The following is a 26,921-nucleotide window of genomic DNA, read 5'->3' on the forward strand; positions in this document are numbered from 1 at the left end:
ACAAACCTCTCTGCATGGGCAGGGAGGGAAAGCACCCACCCAACAGTGACCACGGATGAGCCGGAGCCTGGGAACTCTTCACTGCTCTGTTGGGTCTTCCCCCATTGGGAAACCACTGGTTAGGTCCCCACAGATGCCCTGGGAGAGAGAAAATCACCTGCAAAGCAGATTGGACGTACAGAGATGAGGAAAAAGGCACCATTATTACTACTGTTGTTATCAGCATCTTTCTTCTGCAGCTACACCTGAAGCAGAGCTGGATTCCAACCCTTTCTATGCACCCTGCCCCAAAGGAGGAGGCACACACCTTGGAAACCATTGCCATTCAACCTGTGAAGCCAACACAGTCCCTTCCCTTCGAACACAGACCTACACAAATAAACATCTGTCATCCACACACAACCTTTCGCTTTGCCAGCTGAAAGACTGCTGCTGTCCCCAGTATATTTTACGGCCTGGCCCAAGCCAGTCCCTGCTATCTCGAGCTCTCAGGGCTGTCACTCAGCTGCAATTTCCCACTCTGGATCTGCAAGGAGAAGCTGCGAATCCTCTGGCACTGTCAGGATATCATTAACCTTTGCTTTGGATTTAAACGGCCTCTTCTTGTCAATTCAGAGCTGTGCAGTCATTTACTCCCAGCCTCCTTCCATCCTCCAGCTCTTGGGCAGCTCTTTGCTTGGTCTCAGCACAGCCCAGAGCTCCCGTGTGCCCACACACACAATGTAGAATCATAAAATTAGTCACTCCAGTCCCTAATGAAGAGTCCCTCCCCAGCATCCCTATAGGCCCCCTTCAGACACTGGAAGCTGCTCTGAGTTCTCCACGCAGCTTCTCCTTTCCAGGCTGAACAGCCCCAACTTTCTCAGCCTGTCTCCATACAGGAGGTGCTCCAGTCCCTGAGCATCCTCGTGACCTCCTCTGGACTTGTTCCAACAACCGTGTGTCTCTGCCTCTCCATTGCCCTCTTCATCTCCAAGGGTGCCCATGGCAGAACCAGCACATCCACCCAGGAAACCCAGCTCTGCTGCAGCATCAGGTCAAAACTGAGCAGAGCTTGGTCCAGCTGGAGATCACACAGTGATAGAATGGGTTGGGTTGAAGGGACCTTAAAGCTCATCCAGCTAGATGAGCTTCCCCTTCCACTAGAGCAGCTTGCTCCAAGCCCCTGTGTCCAACCTGGCCTTGAACACTGCCAGGGATGGGGCAGCCACAGCTTCTCTGGGCACCCTGTGCCAGCACCTCAGCACCCTCACAGGGAAGAGCTTCTGCCCCAGAGCTCATCTCAGTCTCCCCTCTGGCAGGTTAAAGCCATTCCCCTTGGCCTGTCCCTACAGGCCCTTGTCCCAAGCCCCTCTCCAGGTTTCCTGCAGCCCCTTCCGGTATTGGGAGACCATTAAAAGTTCTCCCCGGAGCCTCCTCTTCCCCAGGCTGATGATAACAACAAAACCCCCACAAAAAGAAGTGACTTTTTCAGTCGCAAAAGGCAAATCCTCTGTGATGCTTTGCACATGAGGTGCAGGCAGCAGGATGCACCCACACCCGCAGCCAGAGCCACTCTGCACCGTGCTCAGCACCCAGCAAAGCAAACCAGCAAAACCTCCCCATTCCAGGAGCACAGCAGGGGGCTGGAACTGGATGATCTCAAGGCTCTTTCCAACCCAACCCCTTCTATGATTCTATGATTAGGCCCCTGGGTGTTTGCACGGGCGGGTGGGGATGTGCATCATGTCCTCCCCTGTCAGCACCCTGCAGGGCTCTTGGCTGCTTTCTCTGCTTTTGCTTCTTGCAAAGTTTTTCTCTCTGTGTTTCCTGGCTTGGAAACAGATCGGGCTGGTGGGATGTGGTGGGGCCGGAGTGGGGATGGGTAAATGCAGCCTGAGATGCATCCTGTCAGGCTCCCGGAGAGGCTCAACCCTCCTGTTACCAAACTAATAAGAGAAGAAACCAAATGAAACCAAGAAGAGTGGATCACAGATGCAGGGAAGCAGCACCCATCAAACCTTGCTCCGGAGGGCTCAGCAGTGAGATCTTCACAGAGGGTTGCAGCGACGCGGCTCTGCTGGCCCTGATCGCCTTCGCCATGGTGAGGAGGAGATCAACCATGTTTTGGGGCAGAAATCAGCCCTTTGGTGCTGGAGCTGCGCAGCTCCATGCTGCCGAGGCGCAGGAACGTGAAATGATCATCACATGTACAAACATCATGGGGAGCAGGGGAAGGACTGGGGGAACGGAGCCATCAAACCCGGGCCGGGAGCCAGGCGCTTCCCATCGCCCCTCGCTACTCCCACCATGGGCACAGGGAGCCGGTGCTGGCTTTGGAGCAAGGGAACGAGATTTTCTCCTTCTTTCTGATGCTGGTTTCCTCTCCCAGCAAGGGAATTCTCTTCTCCCACACGTCCCATCCCGGTCCAGAGCCAACCGTTTAGCACGTACTAATGGAAATGGAGTTTTGGAGGAGTTTGGGGAGCCAGGCAGAGGGGAAAGGGCAGCGCTGGCTGAGGATTTCAGTGGTATCAGGTATTTCCATCACTTTGAGATGGTTCCTGTGTTTTATGTTGCTTTGCTGTTCTCAGCTCGAGCTGGAGGAACAGGGGAGGCTTGCTTTCAAAGCCCCATAAAGGAAGTTTTGATTTCAGCCCAGTTTTGTCCATGAAACCCAAACGTGCAAGCCAGGAAACATGTGGAAATCAGCTGTGTGTCCAGTGGAAAATCTGAGTTTTACCATGAAAAACATGGCTGCAAAGACAAAAAACAGGTAAAAAAAAGCAGGTGCTTTCCAGCTGTATGATGCCAGGAGCACCCGCTCCCTCCGGATGCAGATGGATCCAATGCAGGGCACAGAACAGTGGGGCAGGGATGCCTTAGCCCTAGTTTGGACTCCCTTTGGCCCTGGTCAGAGGTGAGATGCCCAGGGGTGGTGATGCTGCTCAGCAATGTGCTCCAGCCCGCCCGCGTGTGCAGGGCACGTCTCCCCACGGTGCCGTCCTCCCAGATCGTTAGAAGAAAACAATTACTATGCAAATCTTAATGAATCAAGGCCACAACCCACAACTGGGAACATAAATATCAAAGTGCGGGCTTCAATTGAAGGCAGAGAAAGAACTGTAATTAATTCCATCACCAACTGCCACTCCGCTCCAACCAAGAGCCAGGCTGAGCCTCGCCGCAGGGAGGACTGCTATGGATGCACCATGGCCAGGGCTGGAACGGGGGTGCCAGACCCCATCCCATTCAGGCAGTGCCCCCCTGGAGGACACAGCTCTGTGTATGTGGATCTTGGCTCCCAGCTCAGAATTAAAAGGTTATTTGAGGCTTTGCCAATTGCTTTTAATCTGGTGATGAAAGACGATGATAAATCTTAGGAGACCCGAATTAATAGAGAGGAAATTGATTTTGTAACGTGTGGACTTGTTTTATTAGACTCCTGTAGGCTGGGCGAGATTGGGAAGGCAGCAGCGTTCGGCTGCATAAAGGCACCAGAGCATCTCTGCCAGCCCTGCTCATGCACTTCCCTGCTCAGCACATCCCTGCTCAGTGCATCCCTGCTCCGTGCATCCCTGCTCATCACACCCATTCAGGTGCAACACCCCCCCCTCCCCCCCCCCCCCCATAAATACATGCAAAATAAACTCATCACTCATCCTGCCTCCATAGAACCCCTTGCCATGGGCTGATGGGGTGGTGGTGGGGACCACGCAGGTGCTCAAACCCTTCCCCATCGCTGCCTCCTCCCTTGCCATGCGACATGGAACATTTGCTTATTTAAGTGCTGTAGATCCTGCTTCTCCCTGCTCCCCAGATTACCCTGCAGAGCTGGAGCGTGACATTCCAGCTGTGAGGATCTCACCTCTTGGAGTGAGAGCTTTGCAAATAAGGGAGTAAACGGCCAAAGGACCGGGCACCCACATCTGTTGAGTCATTAGAATGACCGGGCATCACCCATGAAGAGCTGGAATGTATTTATTGGGCAGAGGTGCAGTGCCAGGAGGTGTTGGGGTTTGGTTGTGTTCTATGAGTGGGCGCAGGAACCCAGGAATTAGGAATGATTCCGTGCATTGGGGGGGAAAGAGACTCACGGATCAAGCTAACGACATGAGAGAGAAGCCAGATTGAGATACATGGCGCATGCCCGCTGCGCTCCGGAGGAGTAAGTGGACGCACATCTTATTATTGCAATATAATTTGAGCAAAGTATTTTCCTAGGATCTAGAGCGTTTGCTCCAGTTAATTGAGATCCCGAAGCTGAGTGCCTTTCATTATAGGAGAGCTCTGGAGCGGAATACTCCTGGCTAATGATCAGCGCAAGATGGAAAGGGCATTTACTGGAGCTGCATAATGCAGCTCGGAGGTGGGAGAGTGTCAGCAAACACGCTCTGACTCCCACACCGGTGCTGCTCTGTGGCAGGGTGGTGTGGAGCAGGAAGGAGCTGGAAAAGCCTTCCTGGGTGGAAGAGAAAGCTGGAGCTTGGCTCCATGGAGCCAAGGGCTTGCAGGGAGAAGCTTTGCACACTGGTGTTCCCTTTCCAGCTCATAACTACACTGCCTTCCAAGCAATGCTTCTCGCTGCCTCCCTCCATCCCAAACTAATCTAAACACGCAACAGGAGCAGTTATCTTCATCATCTCCACCCTGCTGGAGAAATAATTACTGTAAGTCTAGAAGAAAATGTTAAAAGAGTAGCAACAGAGTTAAAGAACTGCCTGGAACCGTGGGATGGGAGCCCAGCGCTGACGGCAGCTCCAGTTCAGCCCACGTCACCATCCCCTGCCTAAACCCTACCAGGGTCAAGCTGGACATCTGGGACATCTTTGCATCAAGGAGGAAAGCGCACTGTGGACCCCGCTGGGGTGACAGCCAGGTCCTGCGTCTGGCAGGGGGCACCAGGCCCTGGCTTTTGGGCTGTTTTCATGCATTTTGCGTGTTTTTTGCACTGGTTCCCATCTTTACATCCATTCACCCATCACAGCACGAGCCGGCCCCGCGGCCATGCGGGGATCAGTGAAGCACAAACCAAAGGCTCGGCTTGCACCGCTGGAGCGAGCCTGCTGCAGTCCCTGCACCCTTCACCTCTCCCATATTCCATCACCAACCAGGCTGCAAAGCCACCCAACACCCGGGGCTTGGTGGGTCCCCCTGGGGAATGTGAGCCCTGTTGATGTGCGCCTGTCATCCATCGCACCCCACCTGTGCTCAGCAGGCTTCACTGCTCATCAGCAATGAAAACAAGCCTTGTCAGAAGGGGCTTCTCTTTTCCCCATGGTTGAATGCAGAGCCAACAGACGAGTGCCGGCTGAGCCGGGGCCCCCCCTGGCAAGGCTGGAAGCTGGAGAGTTTCTCTCGGTTTAGCGAGGTGGAAAATAGACAGGGAGAACACAAAGCAAAGGGTAACGGTGTCGCAACTGAATCCTGCCAAAACGTGGCAGTGAGGGGAGGGGAAAGGAAAATCTAGGGGGAAAGTTGGAATAAAAAGGTGGGGGCATGCGGAGGGCCTGGCCCTGATGCTTCCCCCCCAGATGCTTTGGCCCCGGGTTCCCCTGGGGATCACTGGGTCCCCTCCTCCTTTTACCGTTGCTCTGCTTCTCACTGATGCTTTCATATTATTTATTTCCCCTCTCAGCTGCTTCCAAGCACCTTCCCCTGTTGCTATAGCACCTCCTGTGCCAGGAATCATAGACTCACAGCATCATAGAACAGGTTGGGGTGGAAGGGACATTAAAGTTCATCCAGATCCTTGCCATGGGCAGGGACCCCTTCCACTGGAGCAGCTTGCTCCAAGCCCGTGTCCAACCTGGCCTTGAACACTGCCAGGGATGGGGCAGCCACAGCTTCTCTGGGCACCCTGTGCCAGCACCTCAGCACCCTCACAGGGAAGAGCTTCTGCCTAAGAGCTCATCTCAGTCTCCCCTGGGGCAGGTTAAAGCCATTCCCCTTGGGCTGTCCCTGCAGGCCCTTGTCCGAAGCCCCGCTCCAGGTCTGTAGCTCTGGTGCCATCACCCCTGAGATGTGGTCCCTATTTCTAGCTGGAAACAAGAAAACCTCCTTATTGCTGGAGAAGAAAACCCGTACCTCTGCCTGAGGTGAAGCAAGGGGTTGTTTTCACCTAGATCTGTTTGAGGATGGTGCTGGTCCTGGGGAAAGCGAAGTGCACTAAGTGTGTTTACAGGAGGAGCTGGGGAGATCTGTGGCATCAAATCCTGTCACACAGAAAACCCCTTGTTTCCAGACACTTCTCTCCTGTACGCTTTAACTCCGGTGCTTTATTGGTGTGGAGGCAAACTGGGACCAGTGGAAGAGTCTTTGCTGGGTAAGAGCTGTAGGACTGCGGGTGCAGAGCATGGAATGGCTCAGCCCCGAGCTGCAACCCTCTCTGCACTGGTTTTATGCTGGGGTAAATGACCATGGTGATGCCAGGGGAGAATGTGGTCCTGACTGGGGCTAGAAGGAAAGCAAGCTTAAAATGCAGGCTTTACTATTAACACCAGGAAAGGCTATTGCAAAAACCAAAACCCCCCCAAAACCCCTTCAGGAGCTTATTTCCTTCTTTCTTAGCCTAATTTTCCCCTGGAGGAAGGACATTTCTTTTGTGAGGATCACTGCACCGGGACATTAAGAGCATCCTGGGGTGGGTGGGTGATGCAGGGTGCAAGGGGCAGCACCCATGTGCCCCCCTGCCACAGTGCATCTGGTAAGAGGCAGAGGGAGAGGAGTGCAGGGACACATCTGGCAGACATGGCTCTGCTCAAGCCTAACACATCTGGACAGATGAGGATGCACCTGACAGAGCTCATCAGGCAGGGGCTCTGCAGCAATAACCCTGCAGGTATGGGGAGGCAAAGCTCACCTGGGAAAGAAATACCCAAATCCCATGGGAAAACTGTGGAAGGGAGGGCTTCTGGTCCAGCCCTGGCCCCAGGCTGATTGGGTGGCCTTGGAGGTGAGCCAGGATGTGCACCCATCTCCCTGAGCACCCTATGTGTTTGGTGGTGGGTTATAATGAGTACTAAATAGCTGCCCAGCTAACAGGGACCAATGGCCAATGTGCCTTCAGAGGTGCTCCAAGAGCGTCTGGCACATCCCTAGGGAAATCAGCCAAGGCACCTGGGAAGCAGCCAGGTGGCAACCTGAAGCTGGAAAGGGGCTTAGAACTCAGCAGATTTACAGCCGCCCGCCCTCTGAAAGCCTTTTACGTGATTAGAGCAACAGCCACGGGCTGTGTGTCAGCGTGAAGCAGAACTGCTTGTACCCAGCACTGTGCTGTGCAACCACGGCGCATCCAACCCGTATGGGAGAGGGGAAAAGCCAAAGTGAAACCTCTCCAGGTGCCCCTAGGCTCCTATCTGCCAATGAAAGCATCGTACCTGTGTACTGGAGAGAGTGGTACCCAGCTGGATGCCATGGGCACACACAGCACATCCCTGTGTTGTCGGTAGGTGCTGTGGCATCGCGTGTGTGAGCCCCGGTTGTGCACAGGCTGCCCGAGGGCCGAGGCTGGGCATGCCCTGCTGAGCCCATGGAGATGCTCCTGCCAGGCTGGGTGCTTGCACAGGACCAGCCCAGTGACCAGGCTGCTCCCCCCAAGCTCTTCGAGTGCCTGCGAGTGAAAACCTCAGCTCATTAATTAAGCCCAGAAGACGGGGAACCAGCCTAAATATAACTGCCCAATGAGACTGCCGAGCGAGAGGAAGCATCCCCCCGAGCCCCCCTCGCCACCCACCCGCACTGGCAGGCAAATCAAAGCCTGAGATTCCCATTTACTCCTCTTCCCCCCTGCATGAGTGAAGCCTCAGGGACTGTGTGGGGAGAAATTCAATTAGAAAAAGAGCTGTTTGCAAAGGGCTTGGTCCAGTCTCCCATCCTGCGGGTCCATGGGATGCGGGAGCTTCCTCCGGGATAGGGAAACCTTTGCTTTGCTGCACAGTGGGCATGGGCAGTGGCTGTTGGAGGGCTCAGCCGGGATGAAGGGCTGCTCGCAGGCACCCAGAGATGCCGTCGCATCTCCCTCCTCATGAGATCCAGGCTGCTACAGCTCTGAGGGCTCTGTAAACACCAGGCACGATTCCCAGCTAAGGAAAGCCATTGCTTCCCCCTCCCTCCCTCGGCGCTCCTGCGGGATCCAGCTGGTGTTTGGGAAGCTGCCCTGGGAGGGCACCCGCCGTGGTGTGCTTCCACGTCAGCTTTGGTGTGCGGTGGGGAAAGCCAAACCCCAGCGTGGGTCTGAGTTTGGACCTTGCAAGCAGAGTGGGCTCCATCCGCAGCGAGGCTGCTCGCAGCATCCCACACAGCCTTTCCTTATTTAGCCCCTTCCATATTTATCCCACAGGCTCCTGTCCCCACACCAAGCCCCATCTCGGATTCAGCCACCGCGGAGCAGGGGGTGAGCTCCAGCCCCATCAAGCAGCTGAGCTGGAAACATCCCTCCTGGAAATGAAACCGGAGGGAAATCAGCTGATGGTTTATATCCCGGCAGATTGCTTTCTGTGTGTAACAAGTTGCCATCAGCAGCGGGCACAAGGATGCTGCTGCCTTGATCCAAAGCCCCCACATCTGCACAAGCCAGGCTGGAGCACAAAGAGCTGGTTTTGGGCTTGGAAGAGAAAAAGATTCATCAAGATTTTATGGCTTTTGCTCTGCAGTTATGAAGCGGTGACCACCAGCCAAATCCCTCTGTCCTTTACCTTCCTGCAACACCAATGACTTTGGTGCAACTGCAAGCAAAACCCAGCCTGTCATTTTTCACTGCAAAGACAGGATTCAGCCTGTAATGTCCTTGATAAAGCAAAGCACCAATGACACAGCTGAAAAACATCAGCGGAGCAAAGAGCAGTGCAGACTTCCCTGGGCTTCCATGTGGCACTGCTCCATCTTGGACCGCGTGCTCAGCACATCTCATCCAGCTTCAGCTGCTTTCTGTGTTATCTGACGCGGGGAAAATGGTGCTGGGAGGCCTCTGGTGCAGACGCTTGGCTCTCCTCTGCCGCCGCTGCGCCCACGGTTGTGTTCTCCCCAGCCCTGCGACGTTTTCAGGCTCATTGGAGCTCCTTTGTACCCACATCCACTTGTGGATGTTTCGGCTCATTTGGTCCGTACCTGAGCTAACACCAGCAGCAACCACTGCTCTGCAGGAGCAGGAGATGCCTGAGTGTGTCTTATGTGTCTGACACGTGCCCATCTTCTAACCACAAATGAGGTCCCCAAGCACCGGTGATGCTGCTGGAAACCAGCATGGGGATGATGCTGAGCGCATCCCTGCACTGCTCCAGCTTGAGCTGCTGCCCCATGGCCCCCAGGCACCTTCACACCCCAAACAGTCCTTGCTGGAAGGCACTTGCAGTTGCCCCACATAGCAAACTGTGCCTCACATGTGCTTCTTGCAGCCCAGGGAGCCTCTTCATGTGCCTCACAGACACACGTTCTTTGGAGAGCCTCAGCTCAAGCCTTGGTGGGGTGCCGAGCAACTCAGCACATCCCCATGCCCCATTTGCTTAACACAGGAGAGGGGTTTCAGTTTTCTTTATAACCTCTATCAACGTTTTTCACCATAAGAACAACACTGGAATAACCTCCCCAGGGAAGTGGTGGATTCCCCAGTGTCGGACACTAAAGATTATTGCTGGGCAGGTACTGGGACATCTAATCCAGATCATGCTTTGCCTAGAAAGGTTGGACAAGGTGATCCCTGAGGTCCCATCAAACCTGGTCTTCTATGATTCTATGAACCTCGGCACCTCCGTTGAGTCGGGAAGCACCGTGGCCAAGGCTGGGGTGCAGCCGCACACAGGTGGGATTCACATGAGCTCCCCATCTCACTGTGGTTACAGAGGAATTCATTCCTCAGCAGCTTTCTCTGGAAAACAGCATGTTAAAGACCTGGGAGCAAGGAGAGGGCACAAAGCCAGAGCAAAACCTCTTGGTTTTACCCCTTCCTGCAGCCCCATCAGTCTCATTGTCCCAGCACTGCTGCTGGGTTCTGGTGGGATGACAGCAATGGAGATGCACTCTTTAGGATGAGGAGATGAGTTTCTACCTTGGAGGACCCTGGGATGAGATCCTGGAGCGATTCCTCAGCTGCTGATGCGACCTTCCCCAGGAGGGTGTAAGGCAAGCTCTGGGAGCCGGGGGCCCTCCAAAACCCCTCCAGTGACCAGGGAAATGCTCTGGTTGGAAGAAAACTGGGAATTAAACAGGGAAGTGGATGAAGTAGCAGCCCTGGTTGTCCCCAGGCTGCCTGCACATACACACACATTCAGCATCGGCCAGAAGCAGCAGCACGGTGACGGCCCTCGGCTCGGGGTCCTCTCCCAGAGGATGGGGTGTATGGATCGGCACCTGCCCTTTCAACCGGCAACGGGGAGCATCGATCGTGCCCCACGCTTGTTCTTTACCTTGTTGGTTTACCAGCTTTCATTTAAGAACTGAATTCAAATGCCATCAAGGGGGAGATCAATAGCTCTTTACACATCCCACCAGTGACCGTGTCTGGGCACGGCAGCTGCAGCGCCTGGAACAGACTCATTTTCCACATGGATTTTAGAGGAATTAAATCCTGGTGGAAACAAAAACATGTTGAAAAAGGAGCTAGGAGTGAAGTCAGCTCCAGTACGAGCCCCACATGTCAAGGTCAAGCTGAAACCTTTGATTCCCTGAAGCGGGTGTTGGGTTTTGAGGATAAAGGATGCTCCCACCTTCAGAAAGACCTTCAGAGCCCCACAGAATGTGTCTCATGGGCCGGATTACATTAACTTGGTACAACGTGATGACAAGATGGCATTAGGATGTGACTAGTTCACTTTTCCACACCAGCCACCACTGGGCTGATAAAAAGCTACCCTATGCTTTAGCGGAACACCTGATTAAAACCAAAATCAAGTGGGATGAGGGGCCACGTCTCCGCAGGTTCCACGTGCACCTGAAAACAAGCCCATTAGTCATGAGGACACCCAGCAATTGCGCATCCGTGCAGTCATTCACAGCTTTATGGCAAGTCATGAGATATTTGGTATTTTCCTTCCAGCAAACAAAAGCAGATGATTAAGGAAGAGGCGCAGCTTGCTCGCTTTCAGGAGGAAGACAGCTTGCAAAATGCAACTCTCACAGCTTCAATAAAACTCCAGAAAGCAAATAAACAGCCTGGCTGCGAGGAGAGCGCTCCCGGTGCCCTGGGTGTTGAGCCAGACCTGGGATTCGAAGGGGGAAAGGATGGGGATTGCCTCCTGCAAAACTGGCACCAGCGAGAATGTCATGAGGGTGCAGAGAGTGCACTGCGGAGCAATGAGCACGCAGCCCCAGCCGCACTCTTGAGGCTGTAAATGCACCAGAAACCCCATAGAACCATGGAATGAGTTGGGTTTGAAGGGATCTTAAAGCCCATCCATTCCAACCCCTGCCACAGGCAGGGACACCTTCCACCAGAGCAGCTTGCTCCAAGCCCTATCCAATCTGCCCTTATCTTCTCAAACTTCAAGTGGAAAACCATTTCCAACCAGAAAACCAGAAAGCAAGCAGCTGAGTTTCCCCCTTCTTCTTAATGTTATTATTATCCTTATTATTTTCATCTCCAAAGCCATTTTTGCCTCAGGCGCCGTGGTTTTATACAAACGCTTCACTCTCAAACATAAAAAACCCCACCAAAACCCCCCATCTATTTGCAGATGGAGCGATGTTCTGTCAGAGATTTCCTGGCCACCTCTCCATTCCATGCCAACGCTTTGCAGGGCTATAAATGACAGTCAAGCATCAAATTTGGTCCCTGAGATTTGCAGCCGTGGCAGAACAGCCCCCTACGTGCAGGCTTGAAACCCCCCACTTCTTTTACACTTCCCTTCACAACTCTCTCTCGGCTATAAAATATAGATGGGGGCATCGATTGCTCTAGATCAGATCTCTCTCCCTTCAAAAACACAGCTTATCCCGAAATGCAAGCATCCTAATTAAGAACATGGTGGAGTTGAATTGCAAATGAATCAATTCCTTCCCCCAAAAACATTATAAAAAATAAAGTAAATCCAGCCGAGCAAGACCAGAATGGGATGGTTAATAATTGATATTTACATTTCTCCCATGTCTGATCAAAGGATTTGATTGCATGACAAATGAGGAAATTACTGTAAAGTGTTATACATCCATTAAGGAGATAGATGCAGCAGATAGGACGCGGGTGCTGTGGTGAGGCTGTGTTTGCCACCAGGCTCTGCATCCCTTTGGGAAGGAGCTGGGCTGATGGGGACAGTGGATGTCTTCCGGATGTGGAAGTAACATCTCTGTTTTACAAGAGATGCTGCAGGATAGGATGGGAAGGAGAATGCAGAGCCGGAGACTCTGCCAGGAGATGAGACGGTGGGGCCGGATCCCACAGCACCACATTGGGTACCTTGTAGCTGGTCCTATAGGTCCCTATGGGCTCTTGCAGACTCCTATGAGTCTCTATATGTCCCAGGAGCTCCTATGGACCCCTATGTGTCCCTCTGGGCTGCTATAGAACCCCACGCATCTTTATTGGCTTCTGTGGATCCCTTGGCTCAACAAGCCAAGTGAAACAAGCACAATCCCACATCTCTGCCCACACCCCGAGACTCCTCAGCTCCTCTTGGCCCCCAGGATCATAGAACCAGGGGATGGTTTGGGTTGGAAGGGACCTTAAAGCTCACCCAGCTCCACCTTCCACCAGGTTGCTCCAAGCCCTGTCCAGCCTGGCCTTGAGTGCTGAAGAAGAGAAATAATAACGTTTCCGTGCTGGATTTGCCCAGAATGGTTAAAACCCAGCTTTGGGCTGACATTTGGTCAGTGTGAGGAGGTGCGATGGGATCAAGGAAAGTCATGGAGCAGCAGATGGGGAAGCAGGAGCTCGTCCTCAGAGCCGGAGCGCCCGTCTGCCTCGCCGGGGACGTGGCTTCGGGCCTCGGCACGCTCAGGACCTTCAGCAAGGGGCGTGATAATGAAGTGGTTCCTCCAATTCTCTGGCATTTCTCTGGAGCATCACCTCTCCAGCAGGACTGGCATGGGAGGGGGAATAGAGAAGGGAAGAGTGGGGAAGGCGCTGAGACGGGGAATAGAGCAAATATGGGGAAACATTAAATATGGGAAATATACTGAATACGACTGATACATTAAATATAGGGAATAATTGGATATGGAGAATATATTAAATATGGGGAATATGGGGAATAAATAAATATAGGGAATATTTGAATCTGGGAAGGCACTAAATATGGGGGAAAATATTGAATATGAAGAAAATATTAAATACGGGGAATATATGAATATTCAACATATTGAATATAAAGAATATGCTAAATCCGGGGATAAATGAAGCCTGGGAATATACTGAATGTGGGAAAGAACCGAAGGTGCAGACTGTGAAAGGCGATGGATACACCCCAGCGGGGGGTGTTACCCCTATGGGTGCCGCGCCGAGCGGAAGGCGGGGGGTGCGGGAGGTACATTGAAGGCAACAGGTTGAACGGGGGGAAGATGTTGATGACGTCAAATAAACGGGATATTGCAAACGGGGAACACGGGGAACGGACCGGGATGGGGGGGGGGGGGGGGGGGGGGGGAGCATCACCGGGTCCGCGCCGCTCCGCCTGTTGGGGTTGGGGGGGGGGGGCTTTAAGGGGCGGCCACGCCCCTCGCCTCCGCGGTGACGTCACCCGCGCCCCCCCCGCTTCAAGGTGTGTGCGGTGTGTGTGTCCCGCCCCGCGGTGACGTCAGGCGGCCCGGGGAATGACGTCACCGGTGCGAGTGGCCGGCGGCGGGCGGGAGCTCGAGCCGCAGTGTCCCCGCTCCGCGGCCCCAGCGCAGCCGCCGGGCGCAGGGAGGAGGCGGAGGAAGAGGAGGAGGAGGAGGAAGGAGGGAGGGAGGAGGGCGGCCGCGGCCCTTCCGCGCCCCTCCGCCGGCCAGCATGGGAGCGGGCGGCCGCGCCGCCAGGTACGGCGGGGTGGGGGCGTTATAGCGGGGGGGGGGGCGCTTTGTCTTGCGCGGGGTGCGGCGGAAGGGGCCGCGGTGTAACGGGGATGGGGATGGGGGGGGCGGCGTGCACCGCCCGTGGGTTACAGCGGAGGGGAGGGGCGCGTTATAGCGGGGAGGGCGGTGTCGGGGGGGGCGGTGGAGGTGCAGGTGGAACGCGTTGGGGTAAGGGGGGGTGCAGCGAGGGGGGGCGCTTGGGAGGGGTGCGGCCGGGCGGGGGGGGGTCCGCGTTGTAGCGGGGGAATAGGGGTGGGTGGCATCGGAGGTGCCATAGGGGGGTATGGGAGGGGTGCGTGGGGCCGCGCTATAGCGGGGGGCGCAGGGAGGGGGCGCGCTGGACCACGGTGGGGGGGGGGGGGTGAGAGGGGGGCACCGGTACCGAGGGAGCACCGGAGGAGGCGGCAGCCTCCGCCCCGCGGCCGGTTCGCCCTCCCTGTGCCCCCGCCGTTGTCCCCCGGCACCCCCATCCCCGCCGTGCGCGCCCCTCACCGGCACCGCTCCCCCGTGTCCCCCTGGTGTGCGGTGCCCGGTGCAGGCGCTGACCGCAGGGTTTGGGGTGTTCTGGCATCACCCCTGTGCTAAGGAGCCATGAGCAGCGATGGGGGGGACCCCCGTGCTGGCTGGCGGGGAAGCGTCCCCTCTCGGTGGCACTAGTGGCTTATGGCTCCAGTGATGATGGCTCTGGGGGCGATGCTCCGCTGGGGAAGCCGGTGTCGCTCCCGGAGAAGCATCACCGGGATGCGGGTACTGGAGGAGATGGAGGAGACCCTGGAGCGTTGCCTTGGCGCTGGCAGGGCCGTGCCGCAGCCTGGGGATGTGGCTGTGTCCCCCGGGTGCTGCCAACCCTGGTGTCCCTCGGGGTGCCGTGTCCTCCCCACCAGCTCCAGAGCCTGCCCCGCTCCCCTTGGCTGTGCAATGTCCTGCTGATGGTGACAGTAGCGAGGAAAGGACCCAGGTCACCCCGAAACCACCCGAGACCCCATTTTGGGGGGTCCCCTTCCCTGCATCAAACCTTCTCCTGCAAGGTGGAGCTGGCTCCGAGGGCCACCCCTGGGGTTGGCAGTGACGGCGTTGCCATCCACCCTCCGGGATTTCTCTGGGATTTCAGCTGAAATCCCGAGCCCTGGGGCCATCCTGCGGTAGGCGAGAGCTGTCCCTGGAGCCCCGGTGTTCCTGAGCCAGGATTGGTCACATGGGGAGCGATTCGTCCCCCGAAATAAGGGTAACAATCAATAGTGTCTGTTTCACTGGGAGGATCCCGTTCCAGTCCTTCCTGGGGAAGCAAAAGGTGGGATAATGGTAGGAAACAGTCATGCTGGTGAAGGGCTGACACCCATGGGGAGGTGCTGCACCCCCTCAGGGTGGGGACAGCTCTGCTCTTTGGGTGTTTGTTCTCTCCGAGTCCCGGGAGGCTTCGCTTCCATGGAAGCAAAGGGAGGAAGAAGTGGGTTTTGTTGGGAGGTTCCAGCCGTTCTTCTAAGCGGGAGAGCCCAGGGGGGGCAATGGGATGTGGGTCTGGAGCATCCCCTCCCCGCAGAAACCCCCTGCATTTGCAGGAGACATTCCCCACTGGCACTCACACCCCTGCTCCTGCCCGCAGCCCGGCGCTGCCAGCGCTGCCTCGCAGCTCCGTGTGTTCCCAGCAGCAAAATAGGGTGGATTTGTGTTGTCTTCGTCTAAAAAGCATGTTTTGGGGGTTGGGAACCTGCGCTGGGCTGGGGGAGGCGGTGGCATGACCGGGAGCAGGTCCTGCTGTGGGAAATGGGGCTGCAGGAGCTCCTGATGGGGGGGAAATCAATGTGCATTGGGGTCCTGAGCATGAAGCCGGGTAGGTTCGGGGGGCAGGGTCCTTGAGGGGAAGGTCCCCCTCCTCCTGCCACCCCGGTGGTGGGAAGCTGTTAATTGTTCCTTGCCAGATTGACTTGGAAGCTAACGAGCTTGCTGGCACTCTCCTCCTCCTTCCTGTGCGTGGTGAGGGCCCATATTTCCAATGGGAAAATGTCATCAATACTTTGAGTAATGCGAGAGGAGCTTCCAGCTGAAGCCGCGGCACCGAGCAATGCGGGGGAAGAGGGGTCCCCCGCTGCGGAGCTGCTCGTACGCTGGGGCACAGGGCGGTGGAGGTGATGGGGAGCAGGAGGTCCTCGGGGCCTGCTGGAGTTGTCTCGGGCATCAGCCTCGCTGGCAGGATGGGGTCAGGCCCTTTGTGTCCCATGGGGCTCTGTCCCCCTGGTCCAGGGGCTCACAAGGTGTTAGAAACGTGAGTTCAGTAGATGCAGCATCGTCCTGGGGTGTCTCCTCTATGGGGAGCGGGTTCGCTCTGCCTTTTGTCTGGATGCTGAGGAATAACACATTGCCTAAGGAGAAGAGGGAAAGCATGCCTTTGCTTTTGCTCCAGGAGGGTGGGTTCTTGTTAGACCCTTAATTCTGCTGCTTCTTTGGGGGGAGATGTGGCAATGAGGATGCAGAGTCACCCGAGGTGATGATGTGGCCGCACGCTGGGGAAACTGAGGCTGGAAGGGGGTGTTTGTGGTTCTTCATAGGCGGCTTCTGCCTGCCGCGCTTGCCTAAAGGGCTTGAACCATAGTTGGAGACCTCAAAGCTGTGGTTGAGGGGGGAGCCTGCCCCTCCTGATGCTGCTTTGAGGTCTTGAAGTAGAGCCCGGTGGTGGAGGGGTGGTCGAGGTCTCCCAGCATGGCGCAGGGGAAGGTCCCATCCGGCTGCCCGCCCTGTTGCAGGGTAACTCAGGGTTGTAAACTCGCGCTGAGCTGTTTGTCTGCTTTCCCACGTGGCATACGAGGCTGTGCGGGGGGCGGCTGCCGGGATGGATGTGAGGTGTTGCCTGCGGCCTGCCACCGCAGATGGGTTTTACTTGAACCCGCTCTGTTCCCCACTAAACCAGTTTGCCTTTTGCACGCAGAGATAAAATTGCCAGGGTGGGACACGGAGATAAAGTGAAGCCAGATCTAACCCGAGTCGGTGTGGGCAGTGCGAGCGCATGGTGAGGAGAGGGCTTATTCAGCTGCATTAAAAAGGTGCTGCCGAGTAGTTTAATTCACAGCACTTTGAGCTTTAAATTCTTCTTCTATGAGTTGATAAGAACATGAATATTATTCATAACTCTCTCCTCAAAAAAGGCAAATCTGCAAATGCCTTCAGTTACGAATCAGTGCTTTAACAGCGCAAAAAACTCACCCAACCTTCTACTCCAAGTAATCCCTTCCTTTGGCCCTGCTCCCTCCATCCCTGAAGCTCTTTGCTTCCTGCTGCCTGCCCCAAGGTCAGTGGGAGCAGATGAGGAATCCTGGGCTGGTGACTCCAGGCAGGAGCCCCAGAACTCAGGGTTTTTAGGGAATATTGGAACCTGAACGTAATGAGCCAGGCTGGGAAGTGTCTGGCTGGAACAGAAACTTGTGAGCTCCGGAGTAGTAAAGCTCAGGCTGGTTTCTTTCCTGCAGAGTGCATTAGACAATGAGCTGGCACAATCCAAGGGCTCTGTTCGTGAAACTGTTGTGGGTTTCTTTTGCTCTTCCCCTCTTTTTCCAATTGTTTGCTTTATAATTTGAGTGATTATTTTTACTGTGCCATCAGCCAGCAAACGGGAATTGTCTTTTCCCCCCTTTTTCCTCCAACTTACAAACTCTTTAGACTTCTGGGTCTGATCCAACGTAATTCTCTTGGACGTTTTTCTAGCTTGGGTATCATTGTCTTGGCTTAGCAATTGATGGCGCTTGGCATTCCCGTTGCAATCTCTGTCTGCGCTGTCGGATTATTTGCTGCTCGTCTGAACAAGCCCTTGCGGAGCCGTGTGTCCTGCCTGCAGAGCCCTCTGCCATGGCCGTGCCCCGGAGCACCCAACCTGCTGCATCACCCACGCCAGGTGCTGCGCCCGTGCTGCCTTTTGAGAGCGCTTGGTAAGGAGCTGGTTGGGAGTCTCCTCAAGCTTTATTTAATGAAGCCTCTTGGCTCCCGTCCTCCCACCTGCTCCCGAGGGCAGGCGCGTGGCTCCCACACGCCCGTGCGAGCGGCACATGCTGGGTGCAGGAGGAGGAGGAGGTGCTGCCATGCAGAGGAAGGGCATGGGTGCTCCTGTGTCACCCTGGGGGGTGCAGGCACGCGGGTGCGAGGAGCTCGGTGTGGGCTGTGCACACACTGAGCTCCTTAAAGGAGGTGTGGGTCTTCGGAGCCATTTAAGGATGCTCTGCTCTGTCTCTGGAGACAAGGGGTGGTGAGGAGGGTGATGGCAGCCCAGCTCGTAGGGATGGGGACACACAAGGACACGATGCTGGGATTCCTCCCTACTCCTAGGACTTGCTGGCTGCATCAGGGACTTCTGCCCTGCCCTGGGGAAGTGAGGCTTGGCCATACCCCAGTCCAGCCTGCTGCAGCCCTGGGCTATTTAGGGCTCACCTGGGTTTGTCCACTTTGGGTTTGGAAAGCTTTGGAGATGGCTTTTGCACAGCTCCTGGTGTAGCAGAGTGTGGTTCTGGAGCCCTGCCGCATGGGCATGGCCAGCCCAGAGAGAGATGTGATTTCAGCATTGCTTTCTTCCATGCTTTATTTCAGCTCGGGCCATTGCAGTTTGATTGTTGTTGTACAAATAGGATCTGTCGTAACGTCCGTGCTCTGGTTCCCTGGCAGCATTTCCACAGAGCTGCTCTAGATTAGAAAGCAGATAGTAGTTTGCCTGAACAGGTTTAAAACCCTATTGAGTTAAACTGGGCCAGGCAACCCATCCAATGTTAAACCAACGTGGGTGTGCACATTTGCATACATCAGATGAAATGGTTTGGGTGAGGAAGGCTGTGGCTGCTTCTGCCCAGCTCCTGGCGGTCCAAGCCCCTGTGTCCAACCTGGCCCTGAACACTGCCAGGGATGGGGCAGCCACAGCTTCCCTGGGCACCCTGTGCCAGCGCCTCTACTTACCCAGTTGAAGAGCACAATGGGCAAACTGCTCTGCCCAGCCTTCAGGAATGATTCTCTCTCTTTGGCACTTGCTGCTGTGTTCCTGGGAGATGGCAGATTTCCACACCCCATCACGGGATGAGTTAAGTTACACCAGATCCTAACTTCAGAAATGCCCTAAGTTCACATAATGCTGCTTTCAGGGCTTTTCCCCCCTCCTTTCGCATCCGTTTATGGGCAGTTGACACAGGATGCAGCAGAGTTACACAGGGTATCCATGTGCTCCGGGTGCAGAAGCCACAAGGCTGCAGGCAAAGTGCTCTTGATCATCCTTGACTGCAAGCACGGAGCCAGGATTGCAGACAGCAGGAGGGAGAGGGAGGGCACGGTGGGCTGGCTTCAAAATGCAATAATCCCATCGCTGGAAAAGAGCAGCCAGGGCTGGAATGCAGCGCGTTGGCTCGGCGTGGTGCTGCAGGTGTATCTCACCATCGCTCCCTCGGAGCCGCTGCTGTACTGGGGCTGTGTTTCCTCCGTGGTGTGCCTGTATCCACATCACGGGTGCTGGTAATTCCACAGATGATTGAAAGCTGAAAGGTTCATTCGGTGCCTCCCTCCATTTTGCTGTTGTGAAGCCAGCAGGGAGGGCCAGGCTGCCTGCTCGCCGTGCTGCAAACCCACACGTGTGCTCGTGCATGTGAAACCGGCAGGAATTGGGGATTTATGGTTCTTTAACCTAATCCTCAGCTCTGATATCATCAAGCGTCTGCTCTGGTTCCTGTGGAACATAAATGGGTGCTGCTTCTGGCTTGGACCGACCAAGTTTTCCCTCGTGCTGCTGCTTTCCTTTGTTCCCCACGTTGCTGTCACTCGCTGGCTGCAGCTTTGACTCTTTCCCTGCGCTGGATGGGAAGGGCAGTCGGAAGCTGAGCAGCATTTTCCAGTCGCCGTGTGAAGTTCCCGTGTCACCCCTGGCCTGCGTGGCTCAGGATACATGGAAAGCTCCTGCTGGGAGCTCCGAGGTGGAGCAGGCAGGTGGGAGCTAAATCCTCCTCTCCTCCCCGCAGGAGGGGATGTGTCTGGAGCAGAAGGGTGGCCCTGGGCGGGCAGGGATGGTCACAGGGAGGATTTGGTGTTGGAGCACATCAAATGTGTTTTTTAAGATGCTGTGGTTTCCACCAACAATGTGGGACTGATCCTGTCCCCTCCAGGAAGCTGGCTGGTGGAGCTGACCCCTCTGGGCAACCTGGGGAACGGGCAGATGGGAGCTGAGCATCCAGACCTGAAGGCAAGCACCCAATGGGAGCAGGCAGGGTGGTGCCAATGCCATCTCTTGGCCTGGCACAACTTGGAACACCCTGCAAAGAGCAGGGGGATGCTCTGGAAAACCAGAGGCGCTGATGCCAGAGCGATGCAGAGGGCTGGGCATTACGGTGGTTGTGCATGGGGTTTGCCCAGTGCAAACCAGTTCATGGAACCAAGTGGTGCTTCTGTCCCCCGGTCCCTGGCACAGGGCGGCTGCTGGTGGCACAGACCTTGACCCAGTGGCATTGTGCACTGAACCATCATGTGCCATGAGCAGAGCGGTGCAGGAGCCTCCCGGTTGGAGCAGTGCAGGAACCTCCCGGTTGGAGCAGTGCAGGAACCTCCCGGTTGGAGCAGTGCAGAAACCTCCCGGTTAGAGCAGTGCAGGAACCTCCTGGTCTACTCCTTCTCTTTGAGTCTCCATTTTCCTTTTCTTAAACATTTATGTCTACCCGTGCACTAACTATAAAAATCAGTTTAGGATGGCTGCCAAGAACATCTCTGTGGTGCCTTGTGGGTAACTCCCTGTGAATTACCATAAAAGCCATAGTGCCGAGGCTGCTGTGGCAGTTGTGAGGATGCCAGTCGGAATGCTCTGTATTTAAAATTCAGATGAATGTGTAATGCAGCCGTGTCTGGATTGCAGCAGCTCGTAGCGTTTCTGGTGGCCCTGCCCTGCGTGCTGCTGCACCCGCTCTTGCTTTTTAACGTTGCCTTATGCTCTTGCAGCGTTTTGCCCAATGCTGAAATGCAACAGGTAGCAAGCCGTGAGCTGGCCACGCTCAGAGGGAGAGTGGTTTCTGATAGCTTCCTCCCAGGAGGGACGAGCCTCCTGCTTCCATTGAGCCAGCAGCAATATTTCACTTAGGGGAAAAGCCGCTCCATAACCCTTCCCCTCCGCATCCTGCTGGAATGCCGTCCTGTTTCCGAGCACGCTCTATTCTGGGTGTGCTGCATGCCAGGACCCGAACTCCCTCGAGCAGATGAAACCTGGGTTGTCCCGATGCTTGATAGAGCCTGTGTGAGGGGTATCTCACTGCTGTGCTGGAGGAGGCTGGGACTCTCTTGCAGGTGAGTGGGTTGGTGGTGCTGGCTGGAGGAGCTGGTTAGTGGTGATGGTTGGTGGTGCTGGGTTACTGATGCTGTTTGGTGGTGCTGGGTTAGTGATGCTGGTTGGTGGTGCTGGGTTAGTGATGCTGGGTAGTGGTGCTGGGTTAGTGATGCGGGTTAGTGATGCTGGCTGGTGGTGCTGGTTGGTGGTGCCGGGTTAGTGATGCTGGTTGATGGTGCCAGGTTAGTGATGCTGGTTGGTGATGCTGGTTAGCGGTGCTGCTTCCCTAAGTGCCCTTGGAAATACAAAGTGCTTTCCTTTACTCATTGCTGCTGTTCCCCCTCCAGCCAAGGTGACCGCAGGGCCCCGAAGCGGAGCCGTGGTCCAGGAGCCGCTGTGCTCAGTGCGGGTGCTTGGCTGAAGGTGTTGCTGATCTGCTGGGCATGATGGATCATTTCATTTAAATTTTCCTGAAATATAATATTCATCATGGTGTCAGTGTCCCACCTTCATTATAGCTTCCTGATACACATCTCTAATCAGAGAGCCATCACTCTGCCCTGCCAGAAACCGCCTGGGCATAATGAATGCGGATTTGGAGCCAGGAGAGGGTGTCTCGGGGGTGTGTTCCTGCTCTCCCACCCCTGTCCGTGCGTGGGGAATTGCTTGTCTGGCTGATAAATAAAGCACAAAGCAAAGCTGTTTTCTCCCAGGTATGGTGGTGGTATCTGTGTGTGGCTGTGGCTGTTCAGGGCTCTAAAATGGTGGTGGATCAGATGTTAGTTCCCTGTTAGTAGCCAAGAGTGTTTTCTTGCCCAGGGATTTTGCCATGTATGGTTCAGAGGGGCTTTACCCTTCTCCCTGCATGTCCAGAGCAAGTCTGGGAGCAGTTTGACCATCAGCAGGCAGGGGTGGAGCGTTCATCTGTGCAGCAGTGGGAGATGGTGCTGCTGGTCCCGCATGCCACTGGGACTGCCCTGCTTCAGCAAGGGGAGTCGTTGGCTCATCATCCTCTGAGCCCCTTTTGGGAAGGACCCTGGAAGTTTTGGGGAACCAGCTCCTGATCGTCTTTGGGATTTTGAGCTTCGGCATCAGAATCCAAGTGTTGGGAGTCCCCAGAAGCCTTGTACAGACCAGACCTGCGCTGCTCTTCTGCACCTCCGCTTGTGCCTCTGCTTCCTCCTCTACTTTTGACCCAGAACAAGCTGCATTCTCCTCTGGTTTGGGATTTCCTGTCACCTCTGTTCCTGCCCGGGATCCAAGCCCTGACACTCACAGCTGGTTTCTGTCCTATTGCAAAACTTCTCAGGAGGAGGAGAATCCCCCCCCCCCCCGATCTGGAGCCTCTGGACACTGCCCGTCTGTAACATCTGCAAGCCCTGGCTCTGCTTCCAGCCCCGCTCCGAGTCCCCAGGAGGGCAACCGAGCGAGTTCCCTCCTAACTCCTTCCTGGAAGGACTTGTTGCAACGTGCTGATAAGAAGATTTATGTTTTCCAGCTCAAGGCACAACTTGGCATCCTTGGAGGATGAGGAGGAATCCATCCTTGTGCCCAGTTGGAGCTGGGTGCAGGGCAGGAGGCGGGGAGAAGTCTGAGGCCAAGCCCCCATCGCTGCGTGTCCTTCTGATGTGATCCTGCTTCCTTGGGGAGGGATGCGGAGGAAGCTCCAGCAGCCCCTATCATGTTTGTGGGCCTCAATTTTAGACCTGCAGAAGCCTGTCTGGTGCTGTGGGGTGGGAGCATCAGTGGCATTTCTGGCCCCTGGGGCTGCTTATGGACTACATGCCCTAAAGGCTTTGCTGCTGGTCGCTGTAAGGAGATCCTGGAGAGGCTTGTTCAGGTTTTGAGGGTGACCACAGGCCTCCAGTGCACTCAGCAGGGCAAGGAGCTGGAGTTTATGCTGGGTAAGGATGGTCATCTGTAGGGGCCGACAGGATGGGGATATTGAGGCTTCCTCGTGCCATTTCTGCTGGGGTCATGAGACCTGAGAATATCCTTCCCCTGAGGGATGTTGTTCCAAGGCAGAGCTATGCAGAAGATGCCCTGTCCTTTGGATCTGTGCTCCCTCTTGCCCACACAGCCCCACCAGGAGATCACCACCAGGACACTGACTGGCAGCCCCAGTGGTGTTTCCTCAGGAGGGCTGGTGGTTGACCCTGGATCTGTGCACCAGCTGCTATTGCTGGTGGGGTTTCCTGTGCTCCAGGAGCAGCCCCATGAGAGGGCAAAGAGTGAATCCTGCATCATCCCATGCAAGTAACTACAGCCATTGGAACGGGAGAGGAGCTTCAGCTCCGATGGGGATGTGGGCGCTGCGCTGGCCTCCCCTTGCTGCTGACCTCAGAGGGCTCCAGGAGGGCTCAGGGATGTGGGAAATGCCTTGTTGTGGAAATCTGCAATCCCTTGATTTCATTTTCCCAGCTCTGAAGGGGGAGATTTGGACGTGGCTTTTTCCTCCTGGCTGAAGCCTTCTGCCCGGGTGCTGGTGCCATGATGTGTGTGGCACGTCCTTCTGGCTCCATTGCCTTCATTGGAGGATTTGATGCATCCCGCTGTTTAAAAATAAATAGCTGGTTATTTTGAGCCAGAGAGGCAAACAAATCACCAGGCCAGGGATTTCTTCAATCATCCTGCATGTGCACGGGGGGAAATGGATAAAGTACCTGCCATCCCCAGCAGCTATTTGTTAAAGCCAACGATAATGATGGGCAAAATTGAGTTCCTGCTTCTGATGGGTTTGCTCATGCTCCTGTGCTCCTGCTCCCTCTCCAAGGCATCGCTGTTCCCACAGTGGGAAAGGAGATGCTGATCTGTAATCCAGGTCGGAGCTTTTCCAGCTTTGAGAAGAGCAGCGCGGGGCTCTCCAACCTCTCTGGGGTTGTGCTCTGAGAACTGGGTCCTTTTTGGTGCTTTGGGATCCATGAGAGGTCTGGGTCATCCATAGGTTTGCTTCCCTGTGGTTGTTGCTCATTTCTTGATGAGTTTGGGCCTTTGGAGGCTTTTCAGGGCTTTTCAGAAGTTGTGCCCAGTGCAAACTGCTGCCTGTGGTGGTGGCTGTTGGAGGAGGATGCTGGGAGCAGGCTCCATCCTCTGCTTTCCTGCAGAGCAAGGGAACGTTGTTTTTCCAGGTCATTCCTGAACTTTCTCATCTGTGAAACAGGCCCATCCAGAGCCGTCCTTCATCAGATACCCAGCACTCAGCTGGTGGTGAATCCATGAGGTTTTCACATGACACCCATGAACTTGAGAAGACCAAGACTTCCTTACTCAAAGGAGCAGCCAATATCACCTGGCTCCTTTGGGCTGTCGGCTGCTGTGTTTGCCCTCCAAAGGCTGACCAAGACCCATTTGGCTTCTGACATTGAGAAGGAAGCACCACATCATGGGAGCATCCAGAGTCAATGGTGTAGGAAGGCTGAAGGACCATCCTTGCCTCTGGGTTGTGTTACTGTAGAGCAAACTCCATGGGCACTCAGTGGCATCCAGAATCCTCCTCCTGCAGCCTCTGGGTCTCCCTGAAACATTCCTCATGGACAACTCATTTCAGGAATATTTCATGCCAAAGGTGGTAGCAGTGCAGGATCTCACGTCAAGAGAGATGGAGGCTTTGTCCAGCTGTGAAACAGGGCAGCTTGTTTGCTGCTGTAGTGCTCTGTGTGTTTTGCCTTGCCTCGCTGGAATATTAACTATGTAAACAGGAGGTTAAATGGGTGCAAGTGTAAGGGCCAGCCCCACATACACCGGGGTGGAGGCCACAGGGGAAGCTGAGCAGGTCGAGCACTCGTGTCCTGCTGCTCCAGTGGACAGAGGCCTCCTGAGAGATGATTTGAGAAGAAACACCTGGTTTGGGTAGCGTCCGTCCTTACCTTTGTCCACAGGAGCCCTTTTGGCATCAGGGATGCTGAAGGCAGTGTTTGCTGCTCCCTGTTTCGGGGGATTTTTGTGCTGAATCTTCTCCTCCCCCACAAAATCCCCTCCTTCGGGCTGCTTTCATGTTCAAAGCAAGAGGAGCGCGGCTCCTCCTGCTAAGGAACCTTTGCTGGTTGCCCCAGCTCGTGGGTGGGTGTGAAGAGCAGATCTGGATTTAGCTCGCTGCTGGTGAGGCTTTGGGAAAAAGGTGGGGAAAGTCCCCACTGAGTTTACTGTTGCCTTAAGAGATGCAGCTCCGTGGCTGTGGAATGCGGCTGGAAGGTGGTAAGAGGGAGCCCTTGCACTGAAGTGAGCTCCATGGTGATGGATGGAGCCACCAGCCCACTTACTGGATGCTCACGGCTCCCGTTGCGGCACCAGTGAGTGTTTAAACCAGGAGCAGGTCTGCGTTCACAGCATTTAAATGGAGTGCAAGTTGTATTTCTAAACTGCTGGTGCTGAGCTCCTGGGAGCCCACGGATGGATGGACCCATGGTCGGTGGCGTGTCACTATGAAGAGGGAGCAGCTTCATCTTTCCAACTGGGTTCATTTTAGGCTCCATATTCCCCTGTACCTGCCTCTGTGCACCCTCTTTGCAAGCAGAGCAATCCATGGTGTTTCAGTGAGAAGCCATCAGGCTGCAGGGATGGCCAATGAACTAAAATGTCACTGCCTTTGGAGGGACAGGGGTGATCTTGTTCATGCTGCGAGCAATGGGTTGAATCCCGAGTCCTGTCCTTAGGCTCTGGATGCCCGTGTTCATCTCGGGGTGGTGGGGCTGAGGCTGGCCTATCCCACGGGGTGGGTTGTGGTGGGGCTCCAACTGCTCCCATCCCAACGTGTGGGACCTCACTGGGAATGCTTTAGCTGACGTTGTGCGGCAGCCTGAGCCTTCCCTGGCACCAAAAGGACAAATGAAATAAACATGCTTGATGGCTTAAACGTTGGTTTTTTAAATGAGCAGCAGGTTTTGGGATATCAAAGGCCGGGGCTGTGCTGTGGGGAGCACTGCAGCGAGCTGGGGTTTGTTTCCTGGTGCGACTTTTCCAGAGCAATGCCTGATTTAAAAACCAAATGCAAAACGCAGGCCAAGTTTGAGGTTTAATCCTGTCAAAGATGGGGCTGGGAAGAAACTGCACTGCTTGGAACCGTGGGGCCCTGGCTGGATGTGTGATGGGACAGGCCTCAAAGTGCCTTGCAGATGCTGGGAGAAAAGGGTCTAGAAACAGCTCGCAGGGGTTCCACGAGCCTTGGGTGACATGGTCTAGAGTGAGGCGTCCCTGCCTGTGGCAGGGGTTGGAACTAGATCAGCTTAAGGTCCTTTCCGTCCCATCCCGTGATTCTCTGTGGCACAGTGGGTGCCCCTGCACTGAGCTCTTCCCCAGCTGTGCCTCTGGTTTTGTTTTCACTCTTTGGTCTCTGTCCTGTTTGGATGGCAGAGACACAGCGCGGCAGGAGGTTACAGTTTGGTCGGCATTACAGGAGAAAGGGGTTTTTAGATGCTGCTCTCATAGTAACCCAGATTGCTAAATAGCATCTCTGGGAAGGCAAAATGCAGCCAGAGAGACACTAATGCTTCAGATTGACCTTGCTTGAAGCATGTGGGGAGTTTGCTGTTTCCACAGGCTTGCTATCAGCATCCTAAAATAGCATCTCTTCAACAAGTAACACCAGTAAGTGAGCAAGGATGCCTGTGTGTGTACCTGCAGGACTGTTATCCCCGCTGGGGCTTTCCAGGTGTGGTGGCATCGCAGATTGAACTGTGCTCCTGCACTTTTAGACATAGAT

General features: G+C 55.1%; 1 protein-coding gene across 1 annotated transcript in view; it reads left to right on the forward strand.

Annotated features, from left to right (window-relative positions):
- The first annotated feature begins 13,754 nt into the window (after nucleotides 1-13,754).
- PTPRS (protein tyrosine phosphatase receptor type S) overlaps nucleotides 13,755-26,921 on the forward strand; it is a 138,936-nt gene continuing 125,769 nt past the window's right edge. The window contains exon 1 of the mRNA XM_061466905.1: nucleotides 13,755-13,923. The gene's annotated coding sequence lies outside the window, so the exon portion shown is untranslated. The remainder of the gene's footprint in view (nucleotides 13,924-26,921) is intronic.

The sequence above is a fragment of the Pezoporus flaviventris genome, unplaced genomic scaffold, assembly GCF_033815535.1.
Source record: "Pezoporus flaviventris isolate CSIRO_AGI_PZ_B2104156 unplaced genomic scaffold, CSIRO_AGI_Pfla_v1 ptg000043l, whole genome shotgun sequence".
Taxonomy (NCBI): domain Eukaryota; kingdom Metazoa; phylum Chordata; class Aves; order Psittaciformes; family Psittacidae; genus Pezoporus; species Pezoporus flaviventris.